Below are 21,212 nucleotides of genomic sequence, written 5' to 3'. Positions count from 1 at the left end.
CTACTGGTTCTACCACAGTGGCAAGACAGTGGCAGAGCTTCGAGTGGTATAGTTAACTCTCCCTTTGTATGGAAATAGAAGGTGTCTGAGATAATGATAGTGGGTCAAGGCCTGTAAGATTTGTATTTGAAGTCAATAGCAAAGATACTGGGAAGAGGCTGAGGAGGGACCCAAGGGAGTGGGCAAAAGTCTGTATATTTGTGTCTCATTCTAGGTCTATACCAGAGAGTATTACCACAGACAAGACACAGAGCAACCCGGTGATATATGGCACATTGTATTAACCAGATATAGCCATCACTATTTCCCATCTGGCATACTTCCTTGCAAGTGAAGACCTTGACATTCCTCCCTTGGGAGGTTCATGTGGAACCCAGAATGTCACATGATGCATAAGAAAGCCCAAAGGAGCCTGCCACAGAGAAACAACATAGAATACATATATAGGTATTCCTGGCCTATACTCAGCTGAGGTTCTGCCAACAACCCGCATCACACCAGCCTGTAAATGAAGATACCTCCCTAGTGACCCCAGGCCCCAGTTGTTGGATTTGCCTGCAGTGTGTCTAGTCTGTGAGTCCTAGCCATCACAGAGCAGAGCTAAACCATCCCCACTATGTCCTCTCAAAATTCCTGACACCACTGATTCATGTAGGAAAAACCTGTCTAGTGTAGCTGCTTTTTCTCTTCGCCTGTGGGGAGAGATCTTGTTCCTTGGTGATCTGTAAGTTCACACCCATTCCTCTTCCCTTCCAACCCAGGTTAGGTATCTGCCTTGAGTGCAGCAAATTGACTCTTCCTCATAGCTGGGTGAGGTCAGGTGCTGAAGTAAAACTTAAGTTGTTTCATAATCTTGAGTATGTATGAATTCTATAAAGTATTCCCTCATTTTTAGAATTAAACCGTATCCCTTATAAAAAACCCTTTTTTTTTTGAACCATAAAATTGTCAGCATGCTTATCTTGAAGAAAAAGAACTTTAATTCAGTTTTTGCACTGGGGCCAGTGGATGAATGTGGACTGTCTAGCAGCTAGGTCTTAATCCCTATAAGTAGTTATTCAACTGAATTGAGACGGTTAGTTAGTGGCAGTCCTCATAGCGTCTGCAGAGCTTTCCTGCGTGGCTGGAACTTGCGTTTCTGGACTATAACCTGCTTAGACTCCTCACCCACTTGTGTAGCACTATGAAACTTGGAGGTAAAGGAGGCTGCTGGAGATCATTTGCCAATTCCGCTTCTGTATGATGAGCTATTCCTGTTAATGTGGTTTTCCTTCTGCTTTTTTTTCTTTAATTACTTTTAGAAATTGTGGTAAAATGCACCATGATCTTTTACTATCTTCGTCGCAAGTTTTTAAAGTATAACCATTTAGTGGCATTAATGCATCACATTTTTATACCGCTATCCCCACCGACTGAGGACCAGAACTCTTTTTACTTGCAAAATTAATCTCTTCTATCCATTAAGTCAGTAACTGCCAACTCTACCACCTTCTTCCAGCTCCTGGCAACCAACCTCTACTTTTTCCTTGCTATAACTATATAGGCACCTTATATAAGTAATTATACATATTTGCCTTTTGTACTTGCTTATTTCTCTTAATTGCCCTCTGCCCTCTAGTTAATTCACTTGCAGTAATGTTTCACAATTGCCCTTTTTTCTTTAAGACTGAATAAGAGTATTTTTTTTTAAGATTTTATTAATTTATTTGAGAGACAACACACAAGCAGGGAGACGGAGAGGAATAACAGACTCTCCACTGTTAGGGAGTCCATTGTGTGGCTCATCCCAAGACCCGAGATCCATGACTGAGCTGAGCCACTGAGCCAACCCTGGTGGCCCCTGAATAAGAGTCCTGCATGGATAGGCCACATTTTGTGTATTCCTTCATCCATCGGTGGACAATTTGGGTTGCTTCTACCTTTTAGATATTGCGACTAACTGTTGGTTTAAACATGATGACAACATTTGGTTTGAATTGTTTCTATTTTCTTTTTGAGTGTTATGCCCAGAATGGAAATGCAAGATCATATGGTGATTTTATTTTTATTTTTTGAGGAACACAACTGTTTTCCATAGTGGTTGCGCCCATTTTCATTCTCACCACGGTGCAGATGGTTCCAATTTTTCACACTTCCTCACTAACATTTTTTGTTTGCTTTTAAATTTTCATAGTAGCTATCCTAATGGGTGTAAGATGATCCCTTTCGGTTTTGTTTGTTTGTTTGTTTGTTTTAAGATTTATTTATTTATGTTAGCGAGAGAGAGAGAGGCAGAGATACGGCATGAGAAGCCTCCTCCATGCAGGGAGCCCGATGTGGGACTCGACCCCTTTCTCCAGGAACCAGGCCCTGGGCTGAAGGGGGGCGCTAAACCCCTGAGCCAAACCCGGGCTGCCCGTCCCTTTAGTTTTTTTTTTTTTTTTTTTTTAAGATTATTTATTTATTTATGCTAGAGAGAGAGAGAGATGCAAGACACAGGAGGAGGGAGAAAGCAGCTCCATGCCGGGAGCCCAGGACTCCCAAGGTCGCCCCTGGTCCAAAGGCAGGCGCTAAAACCGGCTGAGAAGGTTGTCCCCAAGGATCCCCTCATCCCTTTAGTTTTAAAGACAACATGTATCTGCTCCAGCTGAGAGACACATCTACCAGAATCGTCACTATAGCCTTCTTGGTACTGGCTGTTTCTCTTGTCTCTGGATAATGACAATAACTAAGAAATCACTGATAACTTGCTTCCTTTCTCTTTTCTCTTTTGAGCCACTATGATCCGAGCCCTCCAGTGTAGTTGCCTTAGAACATCTTGCGAACTTTTATACTCTGCCTTGTTCATATGGTTTAATAGCCAGATGTGGACTATGAAGCCAGATGCTTTGGGTTAAATCCTGGCATTGCCCCATTTATTCAATCTGTGACAAGTTAGTATGCCGTTTTCTTTACTATAAAATGACGCTATATAGAGTTACTACGAGGAGTAGTAAGCTTAATACATAACAATAACTTAAAGTGTTTTCTGGTACAAATGATTGGAAACTCTTGTCAATAGTAGCAATTGTTTACCCCTCTGTTCACAACCCTACTACTACTCCAACTCTTCCAACTACTGTCATCTAGAAATAGTTACTATTTTACTTACTATTGATGGCACAAAAGCTGAAATTTAGAGGAGGGTTAATTATTTACAAAATAAAAAATTTAAGGTGACCACTGTTAAATAGAAGAGTTTAGATTTGTTCGGAAAGTCTGACCCCAGAGCCCTTTTCTTTCCTAACATGTTCTATATTGATGACTCCAGTTTTGGGGAAGAGCGAATGACATTGAGAGCTTTCCTTTGATGGGGAAGGCAACTATTATACTATAGACCCATTGTAGACTAAGTAAACATCCATCATTTTTTCCTCCCATTGTGGTCTCTCATCCCCTGATAAAAGCAGATGTGACGTTGCTGCCACCCCTCCTTGTTAGATGCAAGTGACTTGGCCATGATCAATCACAAAATTAACTTTTGGTCTTGGTGATTTTAACAGGGCATGTGAAATGTAGGCTCCACATGGTTCAGAAACTTTATAAAGAAGTGGCTTTTGACTTCAATAAAAATCTATTTTACTTGCAGTAAGATAGTAAGAAAAAAAAAGCTCGGAAGGGTTCTGGATGCCTTAAGGAAAATTTATTAGATTGTTTTGTGTTTCCCTAACACAGAGTGAGAAACTTCGGAATAAACACTGGTAAACTGGAATGATGTGCTTCCCACTTTTTTATTTAAATTCCTACACTTATCTCTCAGGAATAGCAAAAAAAAAAAAAAAAAAAAACTTTTTCTCTAATAAAAAACTCATTAAGAGTTATTTTGGTAATCCTAAAAAGTACTACTTGAGAATAAATTTATCCTGATACAAATACTTTTTTTGCAAATGGAAGAAAGCATCAATATTCTATGTACCTCTCTGCTAACAGAAAATACCCTTAATTCTTACTACTCCATAGATATTTTTGTTCTTCATGATAGGGAATAACATGACCATTTGTATTTTGATAGAGTTACAAAGACCATTAAGGAGAAAGCTTTTTCTGAAATAGAGTACAACATGATTGATCGCATGTCTTTGTTAGCCCTGTATACTTAGTTTCATTGTTTCCATATGGTTAAGGATATCTGTCTTTGCTTTATCTATTATGGAGGATTTTAAATTATTCTTGCAGTACCGTAAGGAGGATATTTTAAACAATTAATGATTTTTTTGTCTGCAATGGTGCTACTAATTTCAGGTTTGCCTTGTTCTCCTTATGTTAGACACCAATGTCTCTTCCCAAGATCCACCTTTCATCTCCCTGCCAAATGCACTTCTGGAGCACAGCATCTTCCTCCTCCCACTAGCCAGTTATTCGCATAAGTCTTTGTAATAAACTGAGTGTCTCTCATGTCCTTCCTGCTAGTGGTCACCAGTTTTTGGCCGGGGACGTCACCTGGTCTTCTGGGTGTATCCATGAGAAGAACCACCTTTGGGGCTAAGCTTCCTTCTCCTCATAGACTAATCTGATTTGGCCTCAGTCAGTCATCCTTTCCCCCCCCTCTCCGTATTTCCATTCTTCTTTTATTCCATTTCCTATCTTTGCCCCCTAATAGCGCATGTTTTGGCAAGCCCTTAAACCCTACGACTTTACTCATGAACCTTTTTAGGACTGTTTGCCATCAACACCTCATTCCTTTCTGGGTTAAAGCTATTCTGATTTCCTCATGGTTTTACACTTGTAATCGCCTTCCTTCATAAGAATCGTCAAATTAACTTCTCAATACGTACTTGCATACCACTTTCTCACGTAAAAGGACCTAAATGTCCTTCTTATTGCGTATTAGATTAAACGATAATACCGCTTCTTATATGTAAGCCCTCATGTCATTTGACTCTTCTTGCAGTTATTACCTTAGTTTCCTTACTAGTCCTTGAGTCGATTCTCTGAATCTAGTCATGCCTTTCTTAATCCCAGCTGGTCTTGTCCCCCACTTGTCCCAAAAACACACACCCACCACTCTCTCTCCAAATACAGTTTTCTCTCTACATCTTAACTAATGATGTACTATATTTGTGCTAATTGATTTAAATTTTTTAGAAAAACCCAATTTCCTTCGTCCTATTCGAGGAGGAGAAGCCCATCTCCTCTGGGATGTCCTTTGCTATTCAGATTCCATTCCATTCACGTTTGAAAAGGGCACTTTAAAATCATCTCCAAAAAGCTTTCTTTTGCTCATTTATCCCATGGCACTTCTAATCTCTGGATATAATCTTCTATGGAACTTGGAACCCAGGGCTGATTCAGTTGTATCTCTGATCAGCTTTAAGCAGTGCCTCCCACAGCAGCTTTAAGAGATTCAGCTTTCATTCTTTCCTTCCAACTTGGTAAACGGGACTAGCACTCTGAGGGCTTGTGAAATGAAAGATAAAAGAGGTGCCTGTTCTTAAAAACCTTCAGCCCTTTCAGATATGGGATAAGAAACATGTCAGTTCAAGGCCTTCTGTACAAGCATGGTGATCACACGGGAGAAGTGACTGACACGATCAGTTAGGGAGAGAGGTTGATGCTTGAGCTGTGTTTGAGGGGTGAGGAGGCACCTATGGGCAGGAGCCTGTCAGAGCTTTCGCCGAGCAAAGAGCAAGCATGAATGGTTTTCACTTCTGATCTAGCGTGCGTCCAGTCTAGTGTGCACCATCAGGCACTACACTACCTCACAATGACCTGGCAATTAACTTCTTGTTTGACAAAAATCTCAATTCCTCCAATTCCCCCAAACAGATTGATGATTTATTTTAAAAGAGAGGGTCCTCTTCTGTTCTGTGGCTTTTGTATCCTTCACATTATCTATAGTATTGATACAAATGTAGGTGCTTTTGTTTTTTGTTTAACATAAGGAATGCCTCAGACTCATTGTGGATGATGGACCTTTTGCCCTGGTCTACGCCACTCTGATTCCAACATTTTATTCTTGCTGCCTGTGTCTTCTGTATCCATTCTTCTGTTTTTCTTTGTGACAAATACCGTGTGCTACAGATGATTGGTCCATATTATGGAAGTCTTTAGCTGTGGAATGAACAAGACTACTGGTCTAATGGGAGTGGAAGCTGTGGTCTTGAGCTTCCAGATTGCTGTTTTCAAAGCCATGAGTAAATCACCACAGACTGTGCAAGTGCTATGGAATGGTTGAATATGCCTTTTGTAATATCCTAGACATAAGTATTCGTTTAAAGCTTGATGAGATCGTCCCATCGGGATTTCTTTTCCTGTCAGTCGATGCTTTTTAAAACCTTGAGTCTTGAGCATCTCCTCCTGTCTATACGCTATTCACCACATCCTCCCCTCAGGTATTTGGCACGAGCGTGGCAACTACATAGTTAGAGTTATTTTGAAGATTGTTTCTTGTGGAGGAAGAAGTTTTGTGGCAGTGTTTTTCTTCATTGATGGTGTGATAGGTGTGATAGATGAAGCACTGTTTGTTCCCCTAGTATCTTCCTTCTTCCATGTCAAGAGAATCCTAATTTTATCCCTGCATGTTGTTCCCCGAAATAAATATTCAATTCCCTCACTCTCCTGGTAGCTTTGGCAGTGGTGACTAAATTCATAGCAATACATGTGGGAGGGATGTAATTACCAACTACTGGCTTGAATTCTTTAATAGGGAGCCTGCCCTCGCCCTTCCTGATTTTTTCAACCCTTCCCACTGTGAATACGATCTGTGATGGGTTAGCTGTCCTGGACTTTGGGAATGAGGGCAACCCCTGGGATGGCAATCAGCTAGATATAGAAGGACCTGGGCGCTCCCTAAACTACCACATGACCTGGACTGCTGATGCTTGAACTATTATGTCAAAGAAAATAACTTTGTCCCACTTTTAAGCTGTGATTATTGTCGGTCCTCTGTTTCAGCGCTCCTTAGTATCACCCGGGGATAGAAAAAGTTGAGGTTCAGTGTCAGTTGAGTATATGTAATAAGAGGAGAACATACTTTTAAAGGATATTTATAATCTGTTTTTCAAATCAGTACAACAAAAATTTAAATACAAAATGATTTGCATGGACCAGTCCAAATACCTATCATGGAAACTCAAAAAAAAAAAAGTCACAGTTTTTTATAGAGCACCTTTCCATGGTTTTTCTATAAAATATTTGAGTAACATTCACCCCACTATAGACATTCTTTTTCCTCTTGGGGAATTCAATACTGCATTAACCTCTGTGTTTAATAACATAATGCCCTAGTTTGGTCCATTTCACTGAAAAGTTCTAGTGATTTTGAATTAATTGGATTATAACACTAATCCCTAGACTTTTGGAGCATGGTGGGTTTGTTTCATCTGTTTTTACAAACTAAATGTGTTAACATTATGTGCAACACTTAAAAAGGGAAACAGACCCATGATAATATTTAAAATTCTTTTTTTAAATTATATGGATAATCATTTAGCTCTGAGATAGCACCATGTAGTACCAGTATCTGGCATAGATTTTGCTTCCTTCCCTATCTACCAGTTAAAGCATATGCCTGATAATTACACACTCACGCACATTTATATATCTATATATATATTTATTTTAGGCATTGGAGTAGACAACCAATAAATAGTGGGAAGGGATTTTTAAAGTGAAATTTGGTCTTAACTAAAGAGTACTGTCCTTTCCATACCTGGTGGAAATAAAAAGCCCATACATTCAGAACTACGGATTTATGGATCACTGATCCTGACTTGCTTCCAGCCATTTCAATCAAGCTATTCAGCAGAAGGAGCCTAATGGATCCTGTTGCCTCCATAGATCCATCATTCCAAAACCAGCATCCTCAAGACCAACCTGAAGGATTTTGACCCATATAGATGCTGTCCTGCTTTGAAAATGAGTTTGGGTCGGAAAATGAAGTTGGGTCAGAAATCTTTTGATGGAAAATTTTTGTCCATAGAATTAGCAGTGCCCCTGGTAATGATTCATCTTCTCTTATAATCGAGAAGAAAAGGTGGCTCGTATACCATTAGGGGAAGACCCTATTAGGCTGAGGAAATTTCTGTGGTTAAAATGTCAGATTTTACAAGACAACATGTCCATGTGTGTTTATCACGTATTTATTTGTGTTTTTCCCCCTGTACCTTTCCCTCATTTCTTTACTCTAATTTTGAGGAACAGAACATTCTACTACCATACCCCACCTATTTCCCCCATGGGCTTATAGATCACAGCAGACTCATAGCGACTGAAATAGTTTGCCCACGTTTGGGAGACCAGATTTGAATGCCCGCAGCATTAGTATGACCTATGAAAACCTGCAGGATACTTATTTTTCTTTTAAACCTATAATTGACTCTTTGCCTTGCAACTGAGTATGAGTGCCCGAAGTACGGCTCTTACTGCCCTCTGCCATTTCAGAATAGCTCTTCCACAGGTTGCTTCTACAGAAAGAGTTCTTTTCCTACCTTTTTAGTACCTACACTAGGAGTAGTATATCCCATTTCTAAATTTGCAAACTTCAGAAATCGTTTTTTCTTTTTTCATCTTTTTTTTTTTCCCAAAAAAACTGACTTTCCTATCTAATTCTGAAACTCTGAAACTTTTTTTCTTCTCAATAAAGATGCTGGATTTTGAAAACTGTCTTATGGAACCTCAGACGATATGCCCACTTGGCATCTATCCTTACCAGGAAATTTTCTTCAAAATTCGTAGCTCTGAAAATACTGATCACCCCTTCAAGAGCGAACCTCATTGTAGTCATTTGTAGGTAGGCAATGAGGCGGATTTTATATGCATTAAACGCAATTAAATTGCTATTATTATGAACATTTCCCCCCATACTGGAAAAATTTATTTTTTCCTTGTGACTTCCACTGTTTTATATTAATTGGGTCATTGTGGAAGTTCATGGTGGGCAGAAAAAAAATTACAGAAACTGAACAAAAAGGATCTCGAGAAATAAGTGAATTAATTCTGCTCCTGTCTCCCACCTGGTTTTTTAGCTCCTTTCTTTATCCCCCAAATGGCTCATCCCGTGCGCAGCACACAGGGTTTTGCTTGAAATAACACAGCAGGCCAATTGGTCCTTTGTGTTCTTTTAGGACACGAGATAACCCAATTTCTGAGTAGGACGTCTGTTATAAAAGACCTGGTCTCTGACAGGCAGGAAAAGCCTTGGCTACACCCTACTGGCTCCCCTGACTCCTTCCCCATCTGGACTATAACACGCAGAACTGCTTCCTCCCCCACCTGCCCTGACAAAACACCCTCCCCATAGATACAGAGGAAATTAATTCCAGTAATACGGTATCTATACTTGTTATCATTAACTTTCTTTAAGCCATATGTTAAATCTTTAAAACATTGAGCAAGTTGACTTTTCATTAGCTATGCTCTTGCATCGCTGAAATATTTTGACTGTCTAATAAGCAGGTTATCATGAAGCATATAACAATACACATCTAATAGGATTCCAGTGGGTACAACACATTGTCAGTACTTGAGACATAAATCTATCCCATCATTTTTAATTATAGGCTGCTATGCAGACATTTAACATGCATCCTTAGTTTTTATTTGTACATATGGTTCCATTTTCACTTAAATATACTTTCAACTATATAATGTTTTGAAGCAATTAATGTTTTTTCATTGGGAGCGTTTCGGTGGCGTCATTTTCTTTTCGTCTTATAAATCTGCTTTCTTTCTTTTTTTTTACATGGGATATAATCATATCCTGAAAATGATGATGACTTCTGCCCCGCTACAGTCCTGCACCTTTTCTGAGGGCAGTTGGAGGAACAACTCGTCCTCCGGGCCCTGAGCCCAGCACCCGCACTCCCAATGCCTGGTCCCAGAAGCCCTTTTTGTACTCATCGTACGTGTACATCATGGTCCGTTGTTCTTGAACCGAGCAATCCCACACATTGCCCCCCCTTGCAGTGACCTGGTAATGCAAAGTATTAGACCCCAGGGACCTCTCGCGGTGAAGATGCCCGTTTTGGGTTTGTAGTTCTGTCTGCCGTTATAGAGCAGTTTGTCAACTTCAACTGTGGCCCCCCCACCGGTGGGAAAAGGCGCGTCCTCCCAGCTGTGACGGCAGGCCTCTCGTTTGCTGGCCCTCCGTTCTTGCCTTTCTTACCCCATAGGCATGGTGGGGTTCACCCATCGATTCCCAGCCCATAGTCTGCAGATACCTCCATGGGGGTGGTGGTGTCGGGGGCATCACAGCTGTGGCCCCTGGGGCCCTGGAGGGCCTGGGGGCACTGAAGGCCCGGCCTGGCCTTGAGGACGACAGGGCACCAGGCTTCCCTGGGGGCCATGAATTCCTGCTACTCCAGGCTTCCCTACTCAGGTACCCAGGTGCCCTGTGATGCCCTGTTTCCCCTTTTGGGGCCTTGCATCCAGGTGGTCCAATGTGGCCCCCCACTGGGGCCTGCGATCCCTGGGAATGCTGGAGGGCCCTGAGACCCTGATCCCCCTTGGTATTCCTGGTTTCCCCTTTGGTTCCAACACCCCTGGGCCCACAGGGACCCCGGGTAACCCTTTGTGCCCACTTCCCCCTTGGGCCCTATGGGACCTTGCAGCCCTCATGCCAGGGTGCCCTACTTCACCAAGGAAACCTGGCTTTCCTGGAAGCCTTGAAGCCCTGGCTCACCCTTGGGCCCTGGTTGCCCCGGTGGCCCTACAATTCCACCTTCTCCCTTGGGTCCGGGAACACCAATAGCACCTGGAGGACCCATAGGACCTGGGACCCCTGCAGGCCTGGCTCTCCTGGTGGCCCCCCATTCCCAGGGCAAAAACCGCCTGGTCCTTTTCTCCCCTCTTGGGTCCTAAAGTCCTCAGAGACCCTAAACCCTTGTCACCTTGGGTCCTGGGGAAGCCCGGTTTCCACAATCCCGGGAAGCCTGGAGGTCTGCAGCCCTTGCAGTCCCTTTGCTCCCCTTTTGCCACCCTGGAAATCTGGCTGGCCAGGTGATCCCATCCTGGCCTGCTTTCCAACTCCAGCCATCCACAGGAGGCCCTTGAACTCCTGGGACCCCCCCCTCCAACAGGTGCCTTGGGCCCAGGTTTCCCGCTGGGGACCTGTTTCCCAAGGGGGCCTTGGGGGCCCAGGGAAGCCCGGTCACTCCTGGTTTACCCACCCCGGGAAATCCAACAGGGCCAGGGGGGCCATGCATCCCTTGAGGGACCCTTTAGGCCCTGGCAGCCCTGGCAATCCGAAGCCCTTCTCTCCTTTCGGACCCTGAATGCCTGGGGGTCCCGGGGGACTTTGGGTCCCTTCGCTCTGTCTCCCTTTGCACCTGCTGCCCCGGTACCCTGGCCCACCTGGTTTTTTCTTTCTGTTCTTTTCTTCTTCTTTTTTCTTTTCTTTTTGATTTATTAATTATTTGACAGAGAGAGAGAGAGAGCGAGCATGCCCGTGGGTGAGCGCAAGCCAGGGGAGCGGCAGGCAGAAGGAGAGGGAGAAGTAGGGTCAGTGCTGGGCATAGGGCCTGAAGCGGGGCTTGATCCCAGGGCCTCGGGCTCAATCCTAGGACCCTGGGATCATGACCTGAGCTGAAGGCAGATGCTTAAGGGGCTGAGCCACCCAGGTGTGTCCCCTTGCTGTGTGTTTTTGAGAACATTACTGAACTTTTCGATTTCTTATCTATAAAAATGAAAGTAATACTTATCTTTTAAACATTATTTAAATTAAGTGAATTTGTATTCATGAAACTATCTGCCACATAATAGACAATACATAATAATTTCTTTCCTTCTAAAGGGTGACTAAATTGAGAGACATACGGCTGGTAGGAGGAAAGGGCCAGGGCTAGATCCAAGAAATAAGATCCCCTTCACCACTTAAAAATAATTCAATTGTTTCTAAAATGACTTCTATATTTAAACACACCAGAAAATATTGCTTTAAATACCAGAGTTGCGGGGGGGGGGGGGGGGGTAAGGGTTATTAAAGTAAACTTGGAACACTATAGCCTGCAAAGAAAAACATTTGTGCCTTCGAGCACAGAAAGAGATTTCCTAAAAACAAAATAGCAAAAGAGTCAGGAAGGCTAAGGGAGGAAGTATTACACAGGCTACCTTTTAAAAAATGACATCTGCTCAGTTTGTACCTGAAGGCTACCCTTCCAGAAACAATACTGTAGAATTCTGCAGCTTATTGGATACTTCACAACACTTATTTCAAAATTAATGTTTGCAGCAAGTATGCATCAAGTGTCAGTCACGTGCAGTGCCCAGTGGACTATATGACATGGGTCAGACTTTGGTTTTATCCTAAAAAAAGTCTTGGAATCTGGTATAGAAGAGGAGTAGAATTTGAAGAACTAAAGAACATAACCGTATATTAAGCCTCGTGGAACTTGAAAGGTTCAAAGCCAGCCTGTGCTGAGGAGTTAATACTTAATACCACCTACTTGGAATGAAATACCCACTGCGCTGGCAGTGAGGTGTTTCAGTTGTGTTAACTAACTTAAATTCTAGTCTTGTTTCTGACACCCACTAGCCACGTGAACTTGTCAAGTTACCGGATATATTTAGGTCTCATGTTTCTCGTTTATAAAACGGTTGAGTTCAAAAGGATGATCTCTCTCCAAACGTCCGTTAGGGGCAGCCCGGGGGGGCCCAGCGGTTTGGTGCCTGCTCTCAGCCCAGGGCCTGATCCTGGAGACCCGGGATCGAGTCCCACGTGGGGCTCCCCGCATGGAGCCTGTTTCTCCCTCTGCCTGTGCCTCTGCCTCTCTGTCTATGTCTCTTATGAATAAATAAATAAAAGCTTAAAAAAAAACTTAAAAAAAAAAAAACCCGTCCTTTAGGCTTTTTATAGTCCACAAAACAGGAGAGGATGATAGCAAGAAAAACCGCAGCTTGTATTTACCTCGCACATATTATGTACCAAACACTGTGCCAAAGAGCATCATTTATATTGTTTAATCTTAAGAAACTGGCATTATCCTTAAGTGACGCTGAGGATAAGGAGCCGAAGCAGTATCAGAGGGCCAGGGTCCTGATCTGAACAGGAGCAGATGCACCTAATCCAGGGGTCACCCTCAAGCACTACGCCCAAACTCTCTGCATTCACGAAAAATCCCTTATCTATCAAGAAATACGTAAAAAGGAGAAGCTTAGGGAAAGAGTCCTTCCTGACAGGCAGGCCAGATCAGAGGTAATGTCACGGCGTTTCACGCAGCAGCGAGGCTCTGGCGCCGCCTGCTCCGCGCCGCTGCCGTCCCCGTCCAGCTGGGCACAGCCCGCGGGGACACACGCCGCGACGGCCCGAGGCTGCGGGGAGCGGGGGCGGGGGGGAGGTCGGGGGCGCCCCGCGGCCGCGGGGGCACGGGGGTACCTGGGCTGCTGGCTGCTCCCGCAGGCTGCTTCTCCCACCACTCGTCTCCAAGATCGTCTGCCATCTCCGGGAGGGGCCAGATGGGAACGGACCACTCCGGGAAAGCGGCCGGTGTGGCAGGACCCCCGCTGCCTCCAAGCCGGGAGGCCGGAGCTGGCCGCCAGCACGCGGAAGCCGCCACACGGGCTCGGTCGCCTCCGCCCCGCGGCGATGACGTCACGCCTGCGCCCCGCCTCCTCAGCCACGGAGCCCCGTCTCGTCGCAGTTTCCACACAAACGCTGACGAGCCCGCTAGGTCTGGTAACTCCAAATAAATCCTCACAAAAGCATAAAGACGAGAAAATGCAGAAGCCCCAAAGAGGGTCTTTAATAACCTCTTTTAAAACGTTTTGTATAGTTTTCTTTTCTTTTTTTTTTTTTTTTTTTTTTGGCGAAAAGCTATTGACGAAAGTGTGAAACATGATGCTCAGATGAGTTTTCTCTGTTGGGTTTGAAAGGCCCGGAGCGGCGGGAGCAGCCCGGAGCACGTGGGTGTGTTGTCGTCGGCGTGTCCGCGCCACACTCGTGTAGCGTGAGTGTGCCCCGGGGAGACGCGCGCAGGACTGGATGCCCGTGAATGTTGGGCTTTCGCCGCAGAGTTGTGTGCTGCCCTGTGCGCACGGAGTGGGTCCAGAGAGCGTTGACTGGTTCGGAAGGGCTCGCCCGGGAACACTAGCGGGCCCGAGCGATGCGAGGCGTGGACCCCTTCACGGCCTCCTCCGCTGCGAGGCCGCCGCGCCTTGTGGAGCGGGAGAAGCGAGTCCGTTGCTGCTATCTGCAGGTAAGGGACCCACGGGACTCCCTGTCTCAGCTCCAGCGTGAAGTGGCAGAGACGGGAGCGACAGGCCATCGAGAAGGAGACTTAGATAAGAGAGACGAGGACCGGTGAGCAGGTGAAATGATGTTCTGCCCCCCACGAACCTGGGTATAAAACAGAGACCGCGACGAGATACGGTCTTGCTGCCGTAGACGGACGAAATCACGGGAGTCCGACCTCACCAAGTTCCAGAGAGGAAATCTCTCACCTTCAACTGGTGCGAGTGCAAATTGGTGACAACCACTTGGAAAGCGGTTTGACACCTTGTGGAAGTCAACCTGCGCGCCTTACGAGCCAGCGAGCTCCACGTCTAAATATCCACACTTGGGAAACTCGTGAATACGCTACAATAGTCACAGCTGCACTGCTGGTCCTAGCACAGAAGTGGAAACAACCGAAATGTGTTTCTATAAGAAGATGGGCAGCTACGTTATGGTATATAGTCGTAAAAGTGAGCATAGGAAATGAATCAACGCACGTAATGACGTGGATATCTTTTGGAAACGTAATGTTGAGTTTTTAAAATGCCGAGTTTCAGTCGCCGTTTTATAAAGTTCAGATACAGGGAAAACCACATTTGTTTAGCCCCCAAAATACATAAGTGATTTTAAGGAAAGAGAGTGGTAAACACAAAATTTAGGGTATGGAGTAACCAGCAGATGGGATTAAGAGGAACAAAGGTAAATGTAAGTTATTGGCAAATGTCCCATTGTACAGTGGAGAGTTCATAGATGTGCATTAAATTATTATGCTTTGTAATTTATAGGCATGTTACATAAATTTTTAAGGTATCTAATAATATTTATTTCCAGGATTTAAAAGATAAGGGGAAAATCCACTTATAGAGAAAAGTCATTTTCAGTAGAGTTAAATTAGGTGCTATTTAAAAACTCACTAAGAAGTCCAATTAATGACTGAATAACTTAAATGACACTCAAGTTTCCAGACGGTTCTGCTGCCTTTCCCATGTGAGTTCAATTTCCCACTGACCCTGGTCTTATCCCAGGATCAGTCTTCCTCTTGTGCCTTGGATCCCAACCCCTTTTGTCTTCTAGCCTCTTCTACTTGAGTTAAGTGGCAGCACCGTCCTCCCGATTGCATTGTCATCTGATTCACTGGTAAGTTTGGAGGCATCAATCTCCAGAATATATCCCAAATGTAACCATTTAACCAGCCTTCCCATTACTTCCACCACCACAAACCTTGGTCTGGGGTAGTCATCTCTCCTCTGAGCCACTGTAATAGGCTTCTAACCTGCTTTCTCTTGCATTTTCTCCTGTCCCCCCCCTCAGTCTTGCTACCACAAAGCAAGTAGTCAGAATCATTATGTCACTCCTCTTAAATTCTTTAGTCCTTTCTTATCACGCACCCACTTCCCAGTCACCTCCTTGGGGATTAGAATTGTGTCTCTCCTATTCACCGCCATGGCCCTAGGACCACAAACAGTACCTAGTACATGTAGACACTGATAATATATAGACTGCCTGACTGAATTTGAACTTCCTTTACTCTGATTGCTTTATTTACTAAACAACTTGTTAAGTTTGTTTCCCAAATCAGCTCTCTTTTTGGAGACAGAAAAAGTCAGCAAACTAAGGCCCCTCAGCCAAATGCAGCCTATGACCTATTTTGTTCTAGTGAAGAGGATAGTTTTTTACATTTTCAATGCATTGCTTAAAGAATGACAAGATTAAATACATCAATGACCAGAAAGGGAGGAAGAAAAAAAGGAAAGAAAAGAAAAATGCAACAGAGCCAGTGTCCCTAATGTATTTATGACACTCAAAAATCCTTTACAGAAGGTCCTTTACAGAAGAAAGCTTATTGACCCCAGATTATTTTGACTAGCCAACCTAAGTTGTACATCTAAGTGTTCTGTTGATCAGTGAATTGGCATCTTAATTTATAAACTAGTCATAAAATTTCATACCCCAGTATTTGATCATGTCATCTACCATGGAGAAGCTCAGGTGAACACAGATCTTTGTCTGTTTCCTCTTTGTGTTTGATATCTAAATGAGTATTATGAGAGTTTAGAAGAGGAAGCATTCACTTCCCGGTGGGGTGCACAGAGAAGCCTGTATAAAGGAGGTGGTACTTGAACTTGACCTCATCAATGTATATTGATTGGCGTGTTTGGACAAGTCATTTAACCTTACTGGGCTTCACTTTGCTCAGAAAGGGAATAAACTAGATGATTCTTGCATTCTCTTCCAACTCCAGCAAGAAGACGACTCCCTCTAAATCAGAAAGAGGGCCCTCACCAAAAACCTGACCATGCCGGCACCATGAATTTTTACTTCCAGCCGCCTGAACTGTGAAAAATAAGCTTCTTTGTTGTTGAAGCTGTCTAGTCTATGGTAATGTGTGTGGCAGCCTGAAATGACTAAGACACTGCACCTCCACTGTTCAGATATCAGGTGGAGGAGGAGAGACCAAAGAGCCCGGGGGGAGAATGGCTAGAGAAGGAAGGTGCAGAGCCAGGCAGCTGTGATGTCATGGACTCAAGGAAGAAGAGTGGTCCCCAAACAAGGGTGTACTGCTCAGAGTGAAGGAAGAGAGAGGATAATTATAGGGGTCAGGTTCTCGCAGGGAGGAACCGTTGGAGATCCAGAGCCAACGGGGAGATACAATCTGATGGGAGCAGGACTGCTTCATTACAATGAGATTTGATGGCATTCCTGTCTTGTAGCTTCTATTTTCTCAATGAATTCTGAGACCTAATATTATCTAGGATAGTAGTTCCCAATTCTGACTGTGGTAGAATTTCCTGCAAAGATTTATTAAAAATGCAAACTCCTGGGTACTAACCTCCCAGAGGTTCTGATTGACTAAGTCTGAGGAGGGACTTGAGAAACCAATTCAAGAATGTTCTGGAGATCCAATGCACTGCCAGTTAGGGGATCTTTGACATTAAATGACATTTTAGTGTCAAAAATGACAGAGGAGAAATGAATCTGGTAGATTGCCATGATATCTTTCTGCTAGTGTTTTTTGATTCATCTAGTGAACCTTTGTAGTGATTTTGTCCACAGTAAATAACCACTGAAACACCCTCTCTCCCTTCCCCATGCCACCATCTTTCACATCTATGTGAAACCAAGGGTTCACTTGGAATTTATTTTATAACATGAGTTCATCTAGAGGATCCCTGGGTGGCTCAGTAGTTTAGCGCCTGCCTTCGGCCCAGGGTGTGAGCCTGGAGTCCTGGGATCAAGTCCCACATTGGGCTTCCTGCATGGAGCCTGCTTCTCTCCCTCTGCCTGTGTCTCTGCTTCTCTCTCTTTCTGTGTGTCTCATGAATAAAGAAATAAAATCTTAAAAAAAAAAAAAAGAAACAACCATGAGTTCATCTAGATTTGATTTATGTATGTGGTGTTAGGGTTGAATCCAGTTTAACTTTTTCTGTTGGATAAGCAGTAGTCCTAACACCATTCGTTTAAACAGTCTTTCCTTTCTGCAGTAATAGCTCTATCATACACCCAAGTGATCATGTGTTTATGGGGCAGTTTTAGGACCTCATGCTCTGCTCCACTGCTCAGTGTCTTCATTAGCCTTTTCATTATTTTCTATGCCTTTATCTCTTTGTGTTTACATTCAAGATGAACTTCCAGTTCACAGTCTCTTCAGTTATAACAATGTGCAGTGCTAAACCCATTAGATTTAAAATAAATTGTATATATTCTGAGGAAAACACTCCTGTATTTCTCCTTTCCTCTCACACCAATATCACACTCACCGTGCTTCTGACACTAATGTGTGGGTTTTTCACACATCAAGCTATTCTCTCTAATACCTGTGCTTGTCACCTGTGCTTCTGACCTACTGGTTATAATCAGAGGTTTCCATGACCCCCTTGTTGGATTTGGTCATTTGCTAGAACTGAAATACTTATGTTATCAGTTTATTATATAATGGATACAGATGAACAGAAAGATGAAGATATGTATGAGGTCCAGAATGGTCCCAAGCACAGGAGCTTGGGTCTCCATGGAGTTGGGTGTGCCATCCTCCAGACACGTGTATGTGTTCACCAACCTGGGAGCTCTCTGAACACCATACTTATGGGATATTTATGGAGGCTTCATCATGTTGGCATGACTCATCATTAACTTAGTCTCCAGCTCCTTTCTCTTTCCTGGAAGATGGGGAGTGAAGCTGAAGGTTCTAGGCTTTGAATTATGATTTGGTCTTTCTGGTGACCAGCTGCCACCAGCAGCCCACCAAGTGACACTTTATTAGGAAAAAAAAAAAGACTCTCCTATCATGAAAGAAATTCCAAGGAATTTAGGAGTTCTGTGTCAGGAACCAGAGTCAAAAACCAAATATTAGAACAAAAGATGTTTCTTTTGCCCTTATCACTTAGGAAATTTCTCTGGTTTTAGGAGCTCAGTGCCAGGAACTGGGGACAGAGACATAGTCGTTTTTTTCAAACTTCCCTCTTTCATTAGGACTCTGAAGCAGTACTGTGAATGCTTTGCTCCATTTTCCCTTGGTCCATGTCTAAGCTTCCTTGCTGCTGTGGTAGACCATTTTCGTCATGCTGACCGCTTCCCTCCCTAAATATCCCTATCTGCTTCTCTGACACCATGGGAGCTTGCTGAGCCCAAGATTTAAAGAAGTTAATGCTCCCGAAGGCAACTCGCAACAAAAGGGGAATGGGCATTAGTAGATAATTGCTCTAGGTTCTCTATCCTTTGATGGGACACTTCTGAGATACACTTTACACAGCTTCTTAAAGTGTTCCAAGATGGAGACTTTATGGCCTTCTCTGTATTTCCCAACTCTTTTCTCCACTCTTACTTGTGCTTCCTGAGATCACCTCCCAAATAATCTACCTGCACCCAACTCTGCCTTAGGGTCTGCTTTGGAAACAATCTAAGCTAAGATAGTTGGAATTTGAAATACCCTAGAAAGCAGACCCTCAAGACAAAGTTTTGGAATCTGTTTACTCATTGATCAGATGGCAACAAAAGTGATTGGTAGTGGTAAAAAAATAAAATAACACCCTCTGGTGTACTGTAGCATCTCAATGACTAAGACATAGTCACTTTACCTGTGGTAGATTAGGATGAAGTACAGGTTGAACAGGAAACTTGTGTGCGGTAGCTTCAGCACTTAAAAGATATAGGGCCATTGTAATTACAAAGATTGTGGAGTTGGGTGGTTGTTGACTGCTATAAAAGCTTTGGGGAAACAGAATGATAGGTTCTTATCAATCTGAACATGCTGAGAAAGCCAGAAATTCTCCATGACAGTGTTCAGAAAGTTCTTTGTCTTCTGAAACCAGAAATTATACTGTACTTTAAATTCGGCCCAGAATTTGATTATTCTTAGATTATTAGAATTAGATTATTCTTATTATTGTTAGAGTTATAAAGAGATTGAATGCACAGACTGACATGTTTCCTGGCTAATGTCAAGTCCTAAAGGGGAAGGAGAGAGACTCTGAGACTGAGATGAGGACATTTGGGCACATGTGCTTGAGGTCTCTAAACCTCTGGGTTCCTGAGCCTTCTGGGAATACAGAGAAGGATCTTTGCCCCTTTTCTGGAGGAAAACGGCCTCCCTAGACTCCATTCAAGGCTTTATCTTAGTTGCCTCACAAGATGATATTGAGCCCTTAACCTTCTCTCATTGGTTCTTCACCAATAACCAGGGTTAGACCTCAGCACAGTGGTGAAAAATAGAATCTCTAGTACATAAGGAAACTGTTCACAAGAAAAGTCACAGATTAGCATATCAACAGAAACCAAGAATTTCATAAGGTAATAGATCTTGAGAGTCTTGAACCCGCAGTGTGTAAGGCTGAGTAAGAGAGAGGTTATTGATAGGAAGGTACTCTCCAGTGGCTGATTATTTAACTTCTCAATAAGTCCTAACACCCTGTAAGAATGTCCACGTGAAGCTTGAACACACTGGTAATCTATAGTAAAGGAGAATTCAGAGCTGCCTGGGCAGATTATTAAGGAAAGGGTCAGGAGATCTCAGAGTAGTGGGTTTCTTAGAATGGGTTTATTTTGTGTGACCTACCAGCTGACTGTTCCCTGGGAAAGCCTAGAAAACATCCTTTTACTAAAGGAGTAAGATTGAGTAGTGAGTAGGAATTAATGTAGTTATGGGCTCAATGGTAAATGGTGAATGCAGGCCAGAGATGACAGTACGAGATGCCCTAGTGTCAGTCAGTGAACGATAGAATTTCAGAATAGCAAAGGTAGTTGGCAGCACGTGCTTTCTCTCTCTAATATAAATAAATAGATCTTTTAAAAAAAATGCTTTTAAAAGGGCATTTATCTGGGCAGCCCCAGTGGCTCAGGGTGTGATCCTGGAGACCCAGGATTAAGTCCCACGTCAGGCTCCCTGCATGGAGCCTGCTTCTCCCTCTTTCTGTGTCTCTCCCTCTCTCTCTCTCTCTGAATAAATAAAATCTTAAAATAAAAATAAAAAGGGCATTTATCAAATGCCAGTTGAGTCCGGTGACTCAAGAGGCTACCGGTTTTGAGAAAAGAGGGCCCAGCAGTTGTAGGCTATGATACAAGCTTCTTTTCCACTCACTTCATAATGATGTGGCAAATCCCAAGGTGCCAGGGGCCAGGTGATGCTGTGGGGAATCTGACTGGACCTAATGGGGAATCACAGCACAAACTCTGAGGGTTCTAGAGTAAGGCCATGCCTTCCACAGCTCAACCATTAAAAAAAGCAATTACTAGCATGATACTGAGCTCTAGTAGAAACTGAGCATTTGACAATGGAATGTCAAATGATTATATGAACTGCCCTTCAGGATCTGGGTTTGGTAAGGTTGGGTGCACACATCAACAGTTACTGAACACTAGAAATGGTTTTACATGAGATCACATCTAAGCAGGCCCAGAAGTTATAAAGAAAGTTGACCCAGGTCTCTGTTGTATTCCTCACCTCACACCTGTGGCCTCATGGGGTGTCCCTGTGACCAGCTGATGATAGAGAAAAATACTAAAGACTGGTTCAAGCTTGGTATATTGATAGAACTGAAAATGGACTGCT

The 21,212-nt window shown here is 43.4% G+C and overlaps 1 pseudogene; it reads right to left on the bottom strand.

Moving 5' to 3' along the window:
* Positions 1 to 9,745: 9,745 nt before the first annotated feature.
* Positions 9,746 to 14,219, bottom strand: LOC119877850 (annotated as a pseudogene).
* Between the last annotated feature and the right edge of the window lie 6,993 nt (positions 14,220 to 21,212).

The sequence above is a fragment of the Canis lupus genome, chromosome 33 (genome assembly GCF_011100685.1).
Source record: "Canis lupus familiaris isolate Mischka breed German Shepherd chromosome 33, alternate assembly UU_Cfam_GSD_1.0, whole genome shotgun sequence".
Classification (NCBI taxonomy): domain Eukaryota; kingdom Metazoa; phylum Chordata; class Mammalia; order Carnivora; family Canidae; genus Canis; species Canis lupus.
This window is presented reverse-complemented; position numbering and strand designations above follow the sequence as displayed.